The 15,717-nt window shown below is 42.6% G+C and overlaps 1 long non-coding RNA gene across 1 annotated transcript; it reads right to left on the bottom strand.

Moving 5' to 3' along the window:
* Positions 1-1,444: 1,444 nt before the first annotated feature.
* On the bottom strand, positions 1,445-9,876 carry LOC148775054 (uncharacterized). The gene is made up of 4 exons (XR_016039526.1): positions 8,716-9,876; positions 8,269-8,510; positions 5,979-6,056; positions 1,445-2,065 (listed from the first exon to the last, which is right to left on the bottom strand). It is a non-coding gene; the product is annotated as an uncharacterized LOC148775054 (long non-coding RNA).
* Between the last annotated feature and the right edge of the window lie 5,841 nt (positions 9,877-15,717).

Here is a 15,717-nt window from a genome sequence, read left to right as displayed (position 1 = left end):
TCTAAATTTTAACACCCTCTACTGTAACATATAGGTTACAGCCCTCTCTGTGTCCCTGCTTCCTCCACAGCAGGGCTGGGTGTCAAAGGACATGATAATAGATACTCTCCATGAGCTGTAAAGCCTTGTTTCTGTGAAAAAGCTGAAGAGTAAGTTTTCGTCCCCACTTATTGGTGACATCCAAATGCCCTCTCTGCTTTTAACCACCAGATGCACCTTATTCTTGCCATCGTTCAAGACTGAACACTTCCAGAGCACTTAATGAAGCACAGTCCTGCACTTTTCTATGTATTTATTTGTCTGCATCGGGTCTTAGTTGTGGCACATGGGCTCTTCGCTGTGTCATGCAGATCTTTTGTTGCAGTGCATTGACTCTCTAGTTGTGGCATTTGGGCTCAGTGGTTGCAACATGTGGGCTTGGGTTCTCTGAGGCACGTGGGACCTTAGTTTCCTGACCTGAAATCAAATCCCTGTCCCCTGCGTTGCGAGGCAGATTCTTACCCTCTGGACTGCCAGGGAGGGCCCTCCTTTATTTTTCTAGTATTTTAAGCCATATTTACTCATTCTGGGCCTGATAATACTAAAATTAGGCCATATGAACATTTCTCCAACTCACCACAGGGAACTGAGGCAAAGGGGGATACATATGTCTTTCCCAAGTACCTACTTCTGTTGAACAGGATTTGAATCCGGTCCATCAGGCATGTCACCATGCTCTGCTGAGCTTCTAGGTCTCAGTGATATAGAGATATTTGTCTGCACAGCCAGTCTCTTGGGTGTTTTCAGTGCACATTAAACCACAGATCTTCCTAAGTCCACCTTGGATTCAGGAGGCTCTGCTAGGCATCTGGTGAGGGAGGGGACCGAGGATTGAATTGTGGATCAATCATTATTAGTTCCCGGGTGGTCCTCTGCCAGCAAGATGTCGACAGCTCTCTCCATTTTAGTGCGTTTCTCAGGGTGCTTTGCCCAGAAGGCGAGAAGAATCATCCCTCAGAATCAAGAACATCAACCACCAGCTGAGTCTAGAGGGTTCGTAGCTGGCCACGAAAATGGGTGATGCAGGTGAAGGTACTGCGGAAATTTCCTCACTAAGTTCACTCAGGCATCGTTATTGTAATATGTTCAATGCCTCGTATTTAAGAAAAAAATTGAAATATTAAGCAATGTTCTTTTATTTCATGTTTTCAAACTGAAACGACATCAGTCTGTACTGGTTTAACTATGGAAGGAAAGATGCCTTTAAAGTTCAATATTTGCTTTGTGTTTAAGAGTGAATATGGTCTCTAGCTAAGGTTCTGACATTAGCTAATTTTTTTAACATTAGATTTGATACGTTTCTCCATGAAGCCATGTTTCAAGAATGCTTTAAATAATTAGGCTTTATTCAGCACAGGATTACATTGACATAAAAAGTGTACAGACAATATAGACAATTCCTCTATCCTGTCACTCCAGTTTCAGCTAACATGTGTTACTAACAGATGACATATGTAAGGCACGTTTACTGCGATTAGGGAGAGAATGTATTTTTAGTAATTAAATCCATAGTTCACCTAAGATTCTCACTTTGTGTTGTTACATTCAATGATACTGAAATGGAGCAGGACCGTTCATTGCCCCTTCCCACCCCACTGCCACTTTTATCTGCCTGCCTTTTGCTTGTGGAAAACTTTAGCCCAAGACAAGTTTAATCAGAGAAGTCAAAAATACTGAAACAAAGGAAAACAATTAAAGGAGTAATAATAATGTAGTCATTAAGCACAGTCGAGGACCTTTAGTTCTTTCTCAAGGGCTGTAGATAATATTCTGAGCCATATCCTGTGAGCTGTCTTTCAGACACCAGAACACCAGGTGAGGAAGTTAGCTACATGAAGAGCAGACTGTATCCGGGATTTGAGCTGCCACAATTCTGAGAACTGACCACAAAGAACACCCCTGATGTGAGTCGGCTCCTCACATCAGGTGGCCAAAGTATTGGAGCTTCAGCATCAGTCCTTCCAATGAATATTCAGGGTTGACTTCTTTTGGGAACAAGCACACCCCAGAACTGAAGATTAATTGCCTGAAACAACCAAGACGATGCTAGTCAGACCGATGATGACCAATTTGAAGATGACTGTGCTGTTTCTACATGTAACCTCCCTTCCCACTCTGCCTATTAAAGCTCTCAACCCCTTGTCGGGGATGAGGGGTAGGGGAGTCGGCCTGTGGACAGATATCTGCCACCCCCCCACAGTTGCCAGCATCTGAAATAAACCAAACTTTCCTTTCTACCAACCTGGCCTGCTTATTGGCTTTTGAGTGGCGAGCAGCCAGACCCCACAGATACACCTTTCAATAACAATATTTTAAATATGAAAAATGTTATTTATCATCATTATGGTACCATACAGAAATCTGTACACTAATGTTCATAGTGTATCCTGAGTAGTCAAGAGACAGAAATGACCCAAAGACCATGGTGTGATGAATAGATAAATGAAATATATACACAGAATGGAATACTATTCAACCACAAAAATGAATTAAGAATTGAAATATGCTACAAAATGAATGGCCCAAATAATGCAAAGATATATTATGGTTAGTGAAATAAGGCAGCAACTCTCTTGGTTGCTGTGTATAATGCAGCAATGGACATGAGACTGTATGTGTCTCTTGGACATTGTAGTTTTATCTCCTTTGGACATGAACTGAAAAGAGTGATTCCTTGATCTTATGATAATTCTCTTAATAATATTTTGAGGGACTTCCAAATTGTTCCATAATGGCTATGCCATTTTAATTCCATAATGGCTATGCCATTTCTACAAACTGGGTACAGAATTTCCATTTCTCCAAATCCTTGACAATATCTGGGTGTTTTTTCTTCCTCTTTTTTTTTTTTTTTTTTCATAATACACATCCTGAAAGCTGATATTTCCTTCTGAGTTGGTTTCCATTTCACTGATACTTAGTGATGTTGAGCACTTTTCCTATATATACTGATCACTTCTCTGTCTTCTATGAAGAAATGTCTGTTGAAGCTTTATACACATTTTTTAAACTCAGTTATTTGCCTGCTGTTGTTTTGAAGTTGAGTTTTACTCATTTCTTATATATTCTGGATATTGGTCTCTTATTCAGATACAAAGTTTTCAGATACTTCCTCTCATTCTATAAGTTACCTTTTTTTTCTGTTGATTGTTGAGAAGACTGTTCTTTCTTCACTTGGTAATTTTAGGCCCTTGGCAAAGATCATTTGGTCACACATGTGTCAGTTTATTCGAGATTCCCTTCTTAGGGTTCATTGGTCTCACTGCCTATTTTGTTGCTGGTAGAACACTGTTTTGACTGCTATGGCGTTCTTATGTGTTTTGAATTCAGTAGGCCCTGCCTACTTTTCATTTACGCCACTCTCCCCTTTCCTCCTCTGTCCCCGGCAGTCATCTTGTTCTTCACAACGTGCAGTGCACACCCCAAGCTCTCCCTTTAATGCTGTTCCCCTGGCTCTGTGCATGGCTGTGCCTTCACCTCACTTAGGTGTCTTTTCAAAAGTCTCCTTTTCATCCAGTGGTTAGGACTCAGTGCTTTCACTGTCATGGGCCAGGTTTGATCCCTAGTTGGGGAACTATAATAAGATCCTACAAGCTCTGTGGCAAACAACAACAACAACAACACACAAACCAAACGAACAACCAGAAGAGAAGTCTTCTCAGAGGTCCTGAGCACTCCAACTAAAAACACGCCTTGCTGCCAACTGTACCTTCTTGCCTGTTTTATTTTTCTTTACAGTATTTGTCTCTACCTGACACTGTATTACAGATTCTATATTCATTTGTTTTATTGGGGGCGTGGTCCTTATTCTTTTTGGATATTTTTATAGTATGTCAATAAATACTTATGGAATGAATGAATGAAAGCCAGAAGGCTAATATATGGTAAATAAGGAGAGGAATGGTACAAATGAGGCAGGCCAAGTAGGTGCTTTTAAAATACACAAAGCACTGTAGGCCATCTTAAGCTTGTACTTTTCCCTAGAAGTGAGATGCCATTGAAGATTTTAAGAGGAAACAGAGATTTACATTTTAAAAATTTTCAATGAAATTGTCTGTGAGCTCGAATGTTTTATTTACCTTAGGACCTGCCATTCAATGGACCTGCCACTAGGGAATGCAATTTTAGTTGCTTTATATAGCTCTACTTAACAAAAATCACATGTGTGAGATTTAAAATAGCTCCTTCTATACAACAGAATAAACTGGTATCATGTAATTTGTAGTCTAGAGGGGCAATAATTCCTATATGACTTTCAGGATAAAACATTATTTTATAATAATTAAAATTTTATTATTACCAAACAAAATATACTTTCTTATATTTTTCTATATTATGTTAAGCCTTGATAAATTTTTTTTAAATGCTGTGCTATGCTGTAATCCAGTATTCAAAAATTCCTGAAGGCATTTTTCTTTTTTATCCTCTACCTCAGAATAGGCCTTCTATTTAAACTATAACATAATATATGAATAATTTTATACTTGATACAGACATATTTTTATATATTATGTTAAGCTGTGATACAGTGATGATAGCTGTGAGATTAGTTTGCTTTTATCCTTAGTTGGAGGATAGTAGTTTAAATGGAATGCCTGTTCTGATGTGGAGGATAAAAAAGAAAAAAGCCTTTAGGATTTTTTGAAAGAAGACTGCACTACAGCCTAGCACAGCATTAAAATTTTTATTTTACAGGTTACTGACATTTCTCAGCATATGCAGAAGCTTTTTACCTAAATGGGATTTTGTTTCAGAAAGGATGGGCTAAATGAGATTGCCTCTTTAAGTCAGGGTTTCCAGACTGTAATTTACTAACGTGAGCTGGGAATCCCAGGGTCGGGGCTCAGACAGCATTGCCCATTGCTATCTTTTCACAGAGCACCTCTTCTGCAGAACAGGGTTTGGGAATTGCTAACTTATTGAATATTCATTGGAAGGACTGATGCTGAAGCTGAAACTCTAATACTTTGGCCACCTGATGCGAAGAACTGACTCATTGGAAAAGACCCTGATTCTGAGAAAGACTGAGGCGGCAGGAGAAGGAGAGGACAGAGGATGAGATGGTTGTAAGGCACCACCGACTCAATGGGCGTGAGTCTGAGTAAACTCTTTGAGTTGGTGATGGACAGGGAGGCCTGGTGTGCTGCAGTCCATGGGGTCGCAAAGAGTCGAACACGACTGAGCCACTGAACTGGACTGGACTGAACTGAATGTACTGAGACCCAAGGGATGCCGGCATAGGGCATGGAGTACTAGCAAGATGGCTTTCAAGTGGTGACCTGGGCAGTCCTACAAGGCCACCTCTCACCAGGGGCCCTGTGTCTGCTTTACGTTCTGGTAAGTGGAAGTTAAGTAGTGCAAGTGTTAGTCGCTCAGTCATGTCCGACTCACTGCAACCCCATGGACTGTAGCCCACCAAACTCCTCTGTCCATGGGGATTCTCCAGGCAAGAATACCGGAGTGGGTTGCCATGCCCTCCTCCAGTGTATCTTGCCAACCCAGGGATCGAACCCAGGTCTCCTGCATTGTAGGCGGATTCTTTACTGTCTGAGCCACCAGGGAAGCCCTTCTCTCTGTTGGCATCATCTAAATGTTTTCTATCTTTGAGCCTGAGTTTTGTAGGTGAAATCTGATGGAACACTGGAACATGCACACAAGCAGAGGCATGGCATTTAGCACAGCGTGCGTGCAGGCAGGGTGAGGCCCACGTGGGCCCCAAGCAGTGGACCTGGCTGCACGCAGCGCCTGTGGGCTGGACCAGTCTCGGCATGCGGGGGTCCGAGGACGCAGCTGAGCTTAGATCTGGATCCACACTGATGGCGCCCTTGAATGTAGCAGCAGGAGAGCTGCTGCAGCGACTGCCACAGCACCCTGGCCCCCAGGAGAGAGGAGGGATCCTTGCGGGGACCACTGCAGGATAGGTTGGGAGGCCGACTTGCCTGTCATTCCCATGGCCAGTCCAGTCCAGTGGTGTCTGCGGATGTATTAACTTCCAGACCGGAGCAACGGGACAGGACCTGTTGGCTCTCAGATAAACTAGTCAACAAAATACTATAAAATAAAATTGTTCTCATGAATAACCCAATAAAGCATATTCAGGGAGTTGCCAGAATTCTTTAAAGATTTGAGAATCTATGGTTTCAAAAACTTCTGCAACACTGCAAAACTGCAGAATTTTCTTCATTTGTAGACTTAGAAATTAAATGTAAAGATCATCACAGTCATTAGAAAACAATACAATTTTCATATAAAACTTTGGATGAAACAATTATTAAAAAGAAAACTTTTAAAAATTCCTTGATTGGTTGATGATAGTATACATAAAGAGGCACTTTTGAACTATGTGCAAATCACAAAGTCAGTTTTGGTTTTTTGTACAAACTCCACAAGTTATAAGAAACGTCAGAAGAAACATTAAAATGTCATTGTATACATTTTCACTTAAAACTAAATTCAAACTTACATGAAACTAGTATGTGTGAAGAATTAAATCTTTCTGGAAAATGGCTCCACAAGAATCATTAGCTCTAAGTACAGAAAATTCTTTCTGAAATAGTTTATCCAAAATTTATGTCTTTGTTGTCACAGTCTATAAAATATTCTTAACAACTCTATTAGCAGTTGCATTAGCAGAAAGCTCTCTCTAAATTAAAAATGATCAAATCATCTGTGGCATTCCATCTGCCAAGAATAGGTGACATCACTTTAAGTTATACCAATTGAAAATTAAATTGCTAACTGTATAATTTTAATGAATTAACAAAAGTACTTTTAGCATTCCGTGTCAGCAAACTTTTACTAGTAATCAAGATATAATAGAAAATATTATTTTTAATTTTATCATATAAAACTGATTTTTTTTCAAATTTGTGTTTGTGCTTGTACTCCTATATTACTATTACCCTTGTTATGTTTTATAAATATTAATGTATTTTTAAGGGAAAATTTATGTTTTTGTGCTTGTTTTTTTAACTGAACTATAGACTGTGATGGAGAAGACTCTTGAGAGTCCCTTGGACTGCAAGGAGATCCAACCAGTCCATTCTAGAGGAGATCAATCCTGGGTGTTCATTGGAAGGACTGATGCTAAAGCTGAAACTGCAGTACTTTGGCCACCTCATGCGACGAGTTGACTCACTGGAAAAGAGTCTGATGCAAGGAGGGATTGGGTGTTGGAGGAGACAGGAACGACAGAGAACAAGATGGCTGGATGGCATCACCAACTCGATGGAGATGAGTTTGAGTGAACTCCGGGAGTTGGTGATGGACAGGGAGGCCTGGCGTGCTGTGATTCATGGGGTCGCAAAGAGTCGGATACGACCGAGTGAAATGAACTGAACTGAACTGAAGGAGAGAGGATGGGGCCGGCCTAGGGTTGGACAGAAGGGGCAGGACGGTCTGGATGGAGCAGTGGGTTCTGAGAGCAGCAGTGACCCCAGGAACTGCTGCCCTGGGACTGCTCAATCCCAGGAGACCAGGTCAGCGGGGCTGTGAAAGCAAGTGTGTGAACAAGCCCAGCGGCCCCTTCACAGACTCTAGAATCTGCAGCCATGGAGGGTCTCTAGGAGCAGCTGGACATGGACCTCTCACATGGAAGCACCTTCAGCACATCAGCCTTGGCTGGTGCGGACACTGGTATGAGCTCCAGGAGACCAAGCCCAGGCAGGGACCCAGAGCCTGCGTGCTCTGACTCATCCACCCCTGGGAGCGCCCTTTACACGAGGAATTAACAATGAGAACAAACATGAGGGGAAGCCACAGTACTGAAAGTGCGGGAGGAGAGAGCTCACGGCTCACACACCACCTCACATGCACACAAGGACGGGGTCTCCAGCGTCAAGTGACAATGAGTTTTGTGCCCACTAGGATGTGGCCATCATAGTTCAACATGCAATAGAAAACAGAGTCTGCGGTGCACAATACCCGAGATGTGCTGACCAGAGGCCTGGCTTCCATATTAGTGGAAAAACAGAAAAGAGCAGCTTTTATGGGAAAAATAATTTCTGAAGCGCAAAGCAAGAAAAGGTGATTATAAACAGAGCACAATGCAAGTCCAAGGACACAATTTCTCTATCATATCATTTAATATGTAAAGAATAAGTCAGAATTCAATACACATTTCCTTCTTCTTAATTTCACGTCCACTTTCCTTAGCCTCCAAACAGAGGGTTTAACTCTAAACTTCCAGAACCCTCTCCCATCAGATTCCAACTGAATGTCGTTTCCTACCTGTGTCCTTTCACATCACTGCACCAAATGCTCTCCACAGTGCATTCCATGAGCAACGAGGTGATTAGAATGAGTGATCCGTCCACTTCTCCTCCAGTTGAGGCCCTGCTGGCTCTCAGAGCATCACCGTGATCTTTCTCCCAAGGTCCTGAAGAGACACCCCACTGTGGACAGCAGGTGGCAGTCATCTGTGCTCTGTGCAGTCAGAGCCCTTCAGTAAGACACTGATCTCAGTTGCAAACCTAGAAATGATGAAAGAGTCAGTTCTCAACCTCTCACTTCCACAGGCCCATTAGAGCTCTCACCTTCAGGCTAACCAACCTGAAATCACAAGTGTTTTGACACATGTGTAACATGTTTTTAAGCAAATTATAGCAGTCACCTCTCACTAGTGCTGAAACACCCCCCCACCCCCGCCGTGTAAACGTTAATCCAACATTTGCTCACAAGTTCCTGGGACTTGGGCAATCCAACATTTGCTCACATTTCACAAGTTCCTGGGACTTGGGCAATCCAACATTTGCTCACATTTCACAAGTTCCTGGGACTTGAGCAACCAAAAGCGCCTTGCGGAAGGAAAAAAAAAAAGCAGCCCCACCCCGGAGGCTCACGTTTCGCAAGGAAAGTCCCTAAGCTGCATTCCCCTAACCTTTAAACGAGCCAATCATATACCTACCTGTGTGATATGCTAATTATGTGGTTTTTTGGCTTTAAAACCGGTCTGTAACTGTTGCTAGGGGTCCTCGGCTCGCTTTTGATGCGGAGGGCCCGTTTGCGCAAACGTTCAATAAAATCCTCTTGCTGATTGCATCTGTCGGCGTGGTGCTTGGGTCCCAGGGTCGCCCACCCAGACGTTGGTTTGGGCAAAGGCTGGCCCAACAGTGCCAACCAAATATAATACACAGAAACCACAATATACGTTTATATATGTGTGTGGATAACTCATGCAGCTGATCTTCAGGGGATCTTCCTGACTCAGGGTTCTAACCTAGGTCTTCTGGATTGCAGGTGAATTCCTTATTGTCTGAGCCACCAGGGAAGACTGGATGAATCTTAAGATCAGCACCACTTGTTCTGCCATTTCTGACAGATTATGGCAGAACAGGAACTTTGGTACAAGGGAGGCTGTAGGGATTCCCAGGTGGCTCAGTGGTAAAGAATTTGCCTGCCAATGCAGGAGACATGGGGTCAATCCCTGGGTTGGGCAGATACTTTGGAGGAGGAAATGACAATCCACTTCAGTAATCTTGCCTGGAAAATACCATGGACAGAGGAGACTGGTGGGATATAGTCCATGGGGTCCCAAAAAGTGGGACACAACTAAGTGACTGAGTGTGCACGGACATACACAGGATGTTAACACCTCTCTCTTGTTTATTCCCTTGGTGTTTCCTGGCCATTTCAAGATGGCTGTTGGCTGACAGATTAACAAAGAAAAGACCTCTGCCCCATGAGAGTATTTAGCCTGAGGGGCTAAGAGGGCTGTGGCCACAGAGAAAGTGGACACAGGTAACCAATGAGCCAATCTGCTGTTCATTCCCACTGTAACTGGTAGACTCCTTATCCCGCAGAGTAAAGAATGCTGTAGCGGCTGGCTTCTGCCTATCCCCTGCTATCCACAGAGGGTGTCTCTCTGAGAAGGTAACAGGCAGGAAGGCCAGGGGTCTCCAAATGGAGGAAATAGGCTGCAAGTGTCAGACATTTTTATCTCTCTTAAGTGGCAGGAGGAAACAAACTAGTGCTATTTTCTTTCCCTTCTCTATACAAATTTAAAAGGAGGTTCCTCTTAAAATACTGCATTGCCATAATGATACCTGGTTTCACCTGAGGTTAACTATTCTCAAACCATGAGTTAACCTATGCATTTTTCTTATGGAAATGTTTGTCTTAAGCTATGTTAATGTACTATGCATTTGCCCCAGACTCTGTCTTCAAGTCAGTTCCCCTAATGGCTCAGAACCTACTTGACAAACCATTATGCTATACTCAGATATTGTTCCCCTAATCTATGTAAATGAAGCTATTTGTATGGTAATCTGCCTTTCTACAAGATTCAAGTCAATCATTTTATGAACCGGAATGACTCCTCTGGTGCCAGGATTATCCCAAAATACATCTTATGGATGAGGGGCCTGGTGCCATTCTGAGTTTTAAGACATTCCTTTCTTTCATTAACAAACTGCTAGTGACTATATAACATCCAGCTGAAGACTAGCAGGGGGGTACTCTTTCTGACCCCTTCCGATGCCTACGTCAGAAGCTTTCTCTATCTCCTTTATACCTTAATAAAACTTTATTACACAAAAGCTCTGCGCAATCAAGCCTTGTCTCTGGCCCCAGATTGAATTCTTCTCCTTCAGAGGCCGAGAATCCTGGCGTCTTTTTGTGGTTCAGCAACAACCTTTCATCTCTAGGGCCCTTTTACTTCAGATATGTAAGACATCTCATCTATTAAACCTTTGATATCTCTGTCAACTCTGGAATCTTTCTTTGGTCTCAAGTCCAGGCAAAGTACAGGGCTTGCAGGTCTGTAAATTGTAGCCCAACAGCTTCGGCAGAGTATTTGGCTGGCCTGATTTGATGATTCATTTGTAGGTATTTCCTGGGCCCATACATACATCCCAGGTACTCATGAGCCTTTGGGACACTGAAACAGTAATGTCAACACCCAGATCTTAGAGGATTTCCCAGCAGGTGTTCCACTTGAGGGGACAGGTATGAACACAGGGCCCAGGGCACCTGTGCTGAACATCATTAGAGAAGAGGTGAGGCGGGAGGGAGGGGCACTGTGTCTCCTCATGAGCCCAGCCCTCCACCACTGACCCTGAGATCAGGGAGAGAGGGACACAGGGCCTTCAGAGAGACACGACCAGCACACTTAACACTACACACCCCACTGAGAGAGTGAAACAAGGTTCGAGGAATCGAAAAGGCAGATCATGCTCATAGACTGGAGACTTAGTACTGTTGACATTTCTACACTACCCAAAGCTAAGTAAAAATACATTACAACACCAATCAAAATATTAACATCATTTTCATAGAAATGGAAAAAACAAATCAACAAATATTTATGGAGCCACTAAGGAATCCACATAGACAAAATAATTTTGAAAACAAAAATCAAAGCATCTCACCTCCTGATTTCAAAACACATTACAAAGATATAGGAATCAAACCTGTATGATACTGACATAGAAACAGATACATAGCCCTAAAGACCAGAATAAAGAGCCCCAAGAAAACTCATGGATACATGGTCAAATGAAATTCATCAAAGTTCTAAGACAATGACATAGGAAAAGGGTAGTCTCTTCAATAAATCACTAGGATGAAAAGATAACCTACAGAAAAATTACAAGCTATATATCAGATAAGGGGCTCATACTCAAAATACATAAGAAAATACCACAGCTCAAATGCAAAACAAATATTAAAAAGAGTAAATAAGGGAGTTGAGGAATGTGCAAAGATTTAAACAGATGTTTTGGGAACAAGACACAAATGGCTAGCATACAAAGGAAAAGGTTTTCAACCTCACTAATCATCAGGGCAAAGTAAAGCAACACCTCATGCCTGTTAGGTTGTATATTATAAAGGCAAAGATTAACAGGTTAAGGCCATGATGTGGGGAGCTGGAACCTTTGCACACTGCTGGTGGGAATGTAAATTGTGTGGCTATGTTGTGGAAAACAGTAAAATGTTCCTTATAAAAGTATATATCATATGATTCAGCAAACACAGTTCTGGATATATATACAAAGGAAATAAAATCAGTATCACAAAGAGATATCTGCAGTCCTAAATTCACTACATCACTTTCCACAACAGCCTACATACACAACCAACTTCAGGTAACAAGTATTCTGTGCCTGAGGTAACTTTAGATAACTGGGAGAAACTTAATTCTCAAAATAACTGCTTAAGTCTCTTAGCCCCTTCAGTTCAGTTCAGTTCAGTCGCTCAGTCATGTCCGACCCTTTGTGATCCCATGAATCACAGCATGCAAGGCCTCCCTGTCCATCACCAATTCCCGGAGTTCACGCAAACTCATGTCCATCGGGTCGGTGATGCCATCCAGCCATCTCATTCTCTGTCGTCCCCTTCTCCTCCTGCCCCCAATCCCTCCCAGCATCAGAGTCTTTAGGGAGGATGAAAACAATATTATAATTAAAGTACGTGTCCAAATTATCTTAGTCTGAAGTGATGCCACAAAGGTTCTACAGATAGGGAAGCCTCATACACACAGCACCAGCCAGGGTTTACCCCAACCTTGGAAGGACTGGGAGGAAGGAAACCTGGGAAAGTTTGAGTAAAGGTCACAGGGTGGGCAGGACTGGGGTGTGGGGAGCAGAGGCAGGGCTGTCTGGATGGAGCATTGAGTTCTATGGGGAACCGTGATCCTGGGTCCTACTGCTCTGAGTCTCTGACCTAGGTCTGGTCAGTCCCAAGAGACCAGGTCAGCAGGGCTGTGAGAGTAAATGTGTTAAGAAAGCCAGCGGCTCCTTCACATTTTCTAGAATCTGTGGCCATGTTGGTCTCTAGGGGCAGCTGGACATGGACGGCTCTCACATGAAAGCACCTTCAGCACAGAATCCTTGCGTTGGAAGCAGAGATGAGCCTCAGGAGACTCAGTCCACACTGGGACACCAGAGCCTGTGTGTTTCGACTTATCCAACCCTGAGAACACCCTTTACATGAGGAACAAACAATGAGGACAAACGTGAGGGCAATCTACAAGTCCTGAAAATACAGACGTAGGGAGTTCATGTCTCACCCTGAACCTGACACTCACTGCAAGAACTTGGACTGCAGTGTCAAGTAACTGTTAGACTTTTGGTCCCATTAGGATTTGGCCGTCATAGGAGAATTTAAACATGAAGCCAAAGCCCCTTGTATATAAGACCCTGAAGGCACTAACCATAAGCCATTCTTTCATATTTGTCAATGAAAGGACAAAGAAAGAGGAGTCTTGTGAGAAAAGACATTTCTAAACGTAAAAGCAAGAAGAGATGTCTATAACAAGAGATAACTATAGCACAACAAAACACATGGACACAGAGTTCTATCATTTCATTAAAATACGAGGAACCAATCACAACTTCACACGTGTGTCCTTCTTCTTCAGTTTCTATTCACCTTCTTTTCTCTCCCAAGTGGTCCAGAAACCCTCTCCCTCCAATTTAAATCCTCAGTTCATGTTCACCCATTTTATCTCCAAAGAAACAGGGATACCCTGAGTGGTTCAGGAACCCTCTCCCTGTAAATCCTGCTCTCGCTGGGAACTGTGCCCTTCCTAGTTCTCTCCCACACCACTCCTGCTAGTAATCTCTAGGATACATTCTGCAGAGAGACAACCGTGAGCAATGACACCGTCATCACACAAGCTGCCCCCCACGTCTCCTCCTCCTCTCGGCTCTCACAGCAGCTCCCTGGTCTTCCCTCCAGGCTCACAGACCTCCCCTGTGCTGGGTGGAGTCAGAGCCCTTCAGCAAGATGTTGATCACAGTTGCAAAATTTCACATGAGAGAGAGATGCTCAGAGAATCACCTTTGAACCTTACATTTCCACACGCTCAATATAGCTCTTACTTTCAAGCTTATGAAACCGAAGTTTCAACATTTATGGACACACTTGAAATATCACTAGTGTCACCAAGAAATTGTGTGGTTTTTGTGGGGTTTTTTTAATATGATATATTAATTATTGTTTGAAGTATATTCATGATAAATTGGCTGATCTGAGTAGTGGCTACTGCACTGGAACACTGAGCTCTAAGAGCTCCAAAGATAAGGAAAAGACACTGAACTGCTGTTCCGGTTTTTCTTTATTGCAGAAGATTTGATGGTCTGATATGCTCATTCATATGTAAGTATACCTGGGGTTCTTGAACACAGGCCAGGCATTGGGAGAGTGCTTCTGGACATTTCAATAGTAAGATGAACACTCAGATTTAAAGAAAATTCCCAGCAGGGGGCTCACTTGTAGGCAGAGGTGAAGGGCATGGCCCTGCACACCTGGACTACAAGTAACCAGAGGGCAGGCACAGAGGTGGGGGAGGACATTCCCTCTCTTCATGAGCCCATCTTTCCCATCCCTGACTCAGATGACTCAAACAAGTTAGTGCAAAAGGCTCCATAGGAAGTGAAAGATTTGTGCATTGAAAACCATAGGACACTGTTGAAAGAAAGAAGAGACAAGTAAATAGAATGACATACCATATTCATAGACTGGAATATTTAGTGCTGTTGACCTTATACAACTAAGTGATGCACATATATATTGTAACTCACAAAATCTCATTTCAATTTTATAGAAATGGAAAAAAAAATAAACCCAGAATACTAATACTTATGGAACCTAAAAGAAACCGAAAGAGAAAATATCTTGAGCGAAAAAACATGGGGCCTTAAGGCTTCCTGAATTCAAAACACATAAGAATGCCACAACAGTCAAAACAGTGTTGTACAAGCAACAAAACAGGAAGAGAGACCAATGAACCATAAGAAGGGAATTGCAAATAAATTGACACATGTGTGGCCAAATGATCTTTGCCAAGGTTCTGAACTTACCAAGTGAAGAAAGGACAGTCTCAACAATCAACAACAAGGCAACCGATAGAATGAGAGGAAGTATCTGCAAAATTTGTATCTGAATAAGGGGCCTACATCCAGAATATCAAAGAAACTACTACAACTCAACATCAAAACAGCAGCAGCCAAATAACTGAATTTTCAGTCAGTCAGTTCAGCTGTTCATTCGTGCCCCACTCTTTGCGACCCCATGGACTGCAGCACACCAGGCCTCCCTGTCCATCACCAACTCCCGGAGTTACTCAAACTCATGTCCATTGAGTCGGTGAGGCCATCCAAACATCTCATCCTCTATCGTCCCCTTCTCCTCCTGCCCTCAATCTTTCCCAGCATCAGGGTCTTTTTAAATGAGTCAGTTCTTCGCATCAGGTGGCCAAAGTATTGGAGTTTCACCTTCAACATCAGTCCTTCCAATGAATATTCAGGACTGGCAGGATCTCCTTGCAGTCCAAGGGACTCTCAAGAGTCTTCTCCAATACCACAGTTCAAAAGCATCAGTTCTTCAGTGCTAAGCTTTCTCATTAGTCCAACTCTCACATCTGTAAAAAGCTTCAATATCATTTCTTCATAGAAGTGATCAATATATGTAAGAAAAGTGCTCAACATCACTAAGTATCAGTGAAACAGAAATCAGGTCCAAAGGAGATATCACCTTTCAGGATGTGTATTATAAATAGAAAATAACAGATGTTAGCAAGGATGTGGAGAAGTGCAACTTTTGTATCCTGTTGGTAGGAATGGAAAAGGACATACCCATTATGAAACAGTTTGGAAGTCCCTCCAAAAATTATTAAGATCCAAAAATGATCGTAAGATCCAGCAATCACTTATTTGAGTTTATGTCCAAAGGATATAA

Source organism: Moschus berezovskii, chromosome 17 (genome assembly GCF_049115385.1).
Source record: "Moschus berezovskii isolate FMDL1 chromosome 17, NW_MosBer_1.0, whole genome shotgun sequence".
In the NCBI taxonomy this organism is placed as follows: domain Eukaryota; kingdom Metazoa; phylum Chordata; class Mammalia; order Artiodactyla; family Moschidae; genus Moschus; species Moschus berezovskii.
This window is presented reverse-complemented; position numbering and strand designations above follow the sequence as displayed.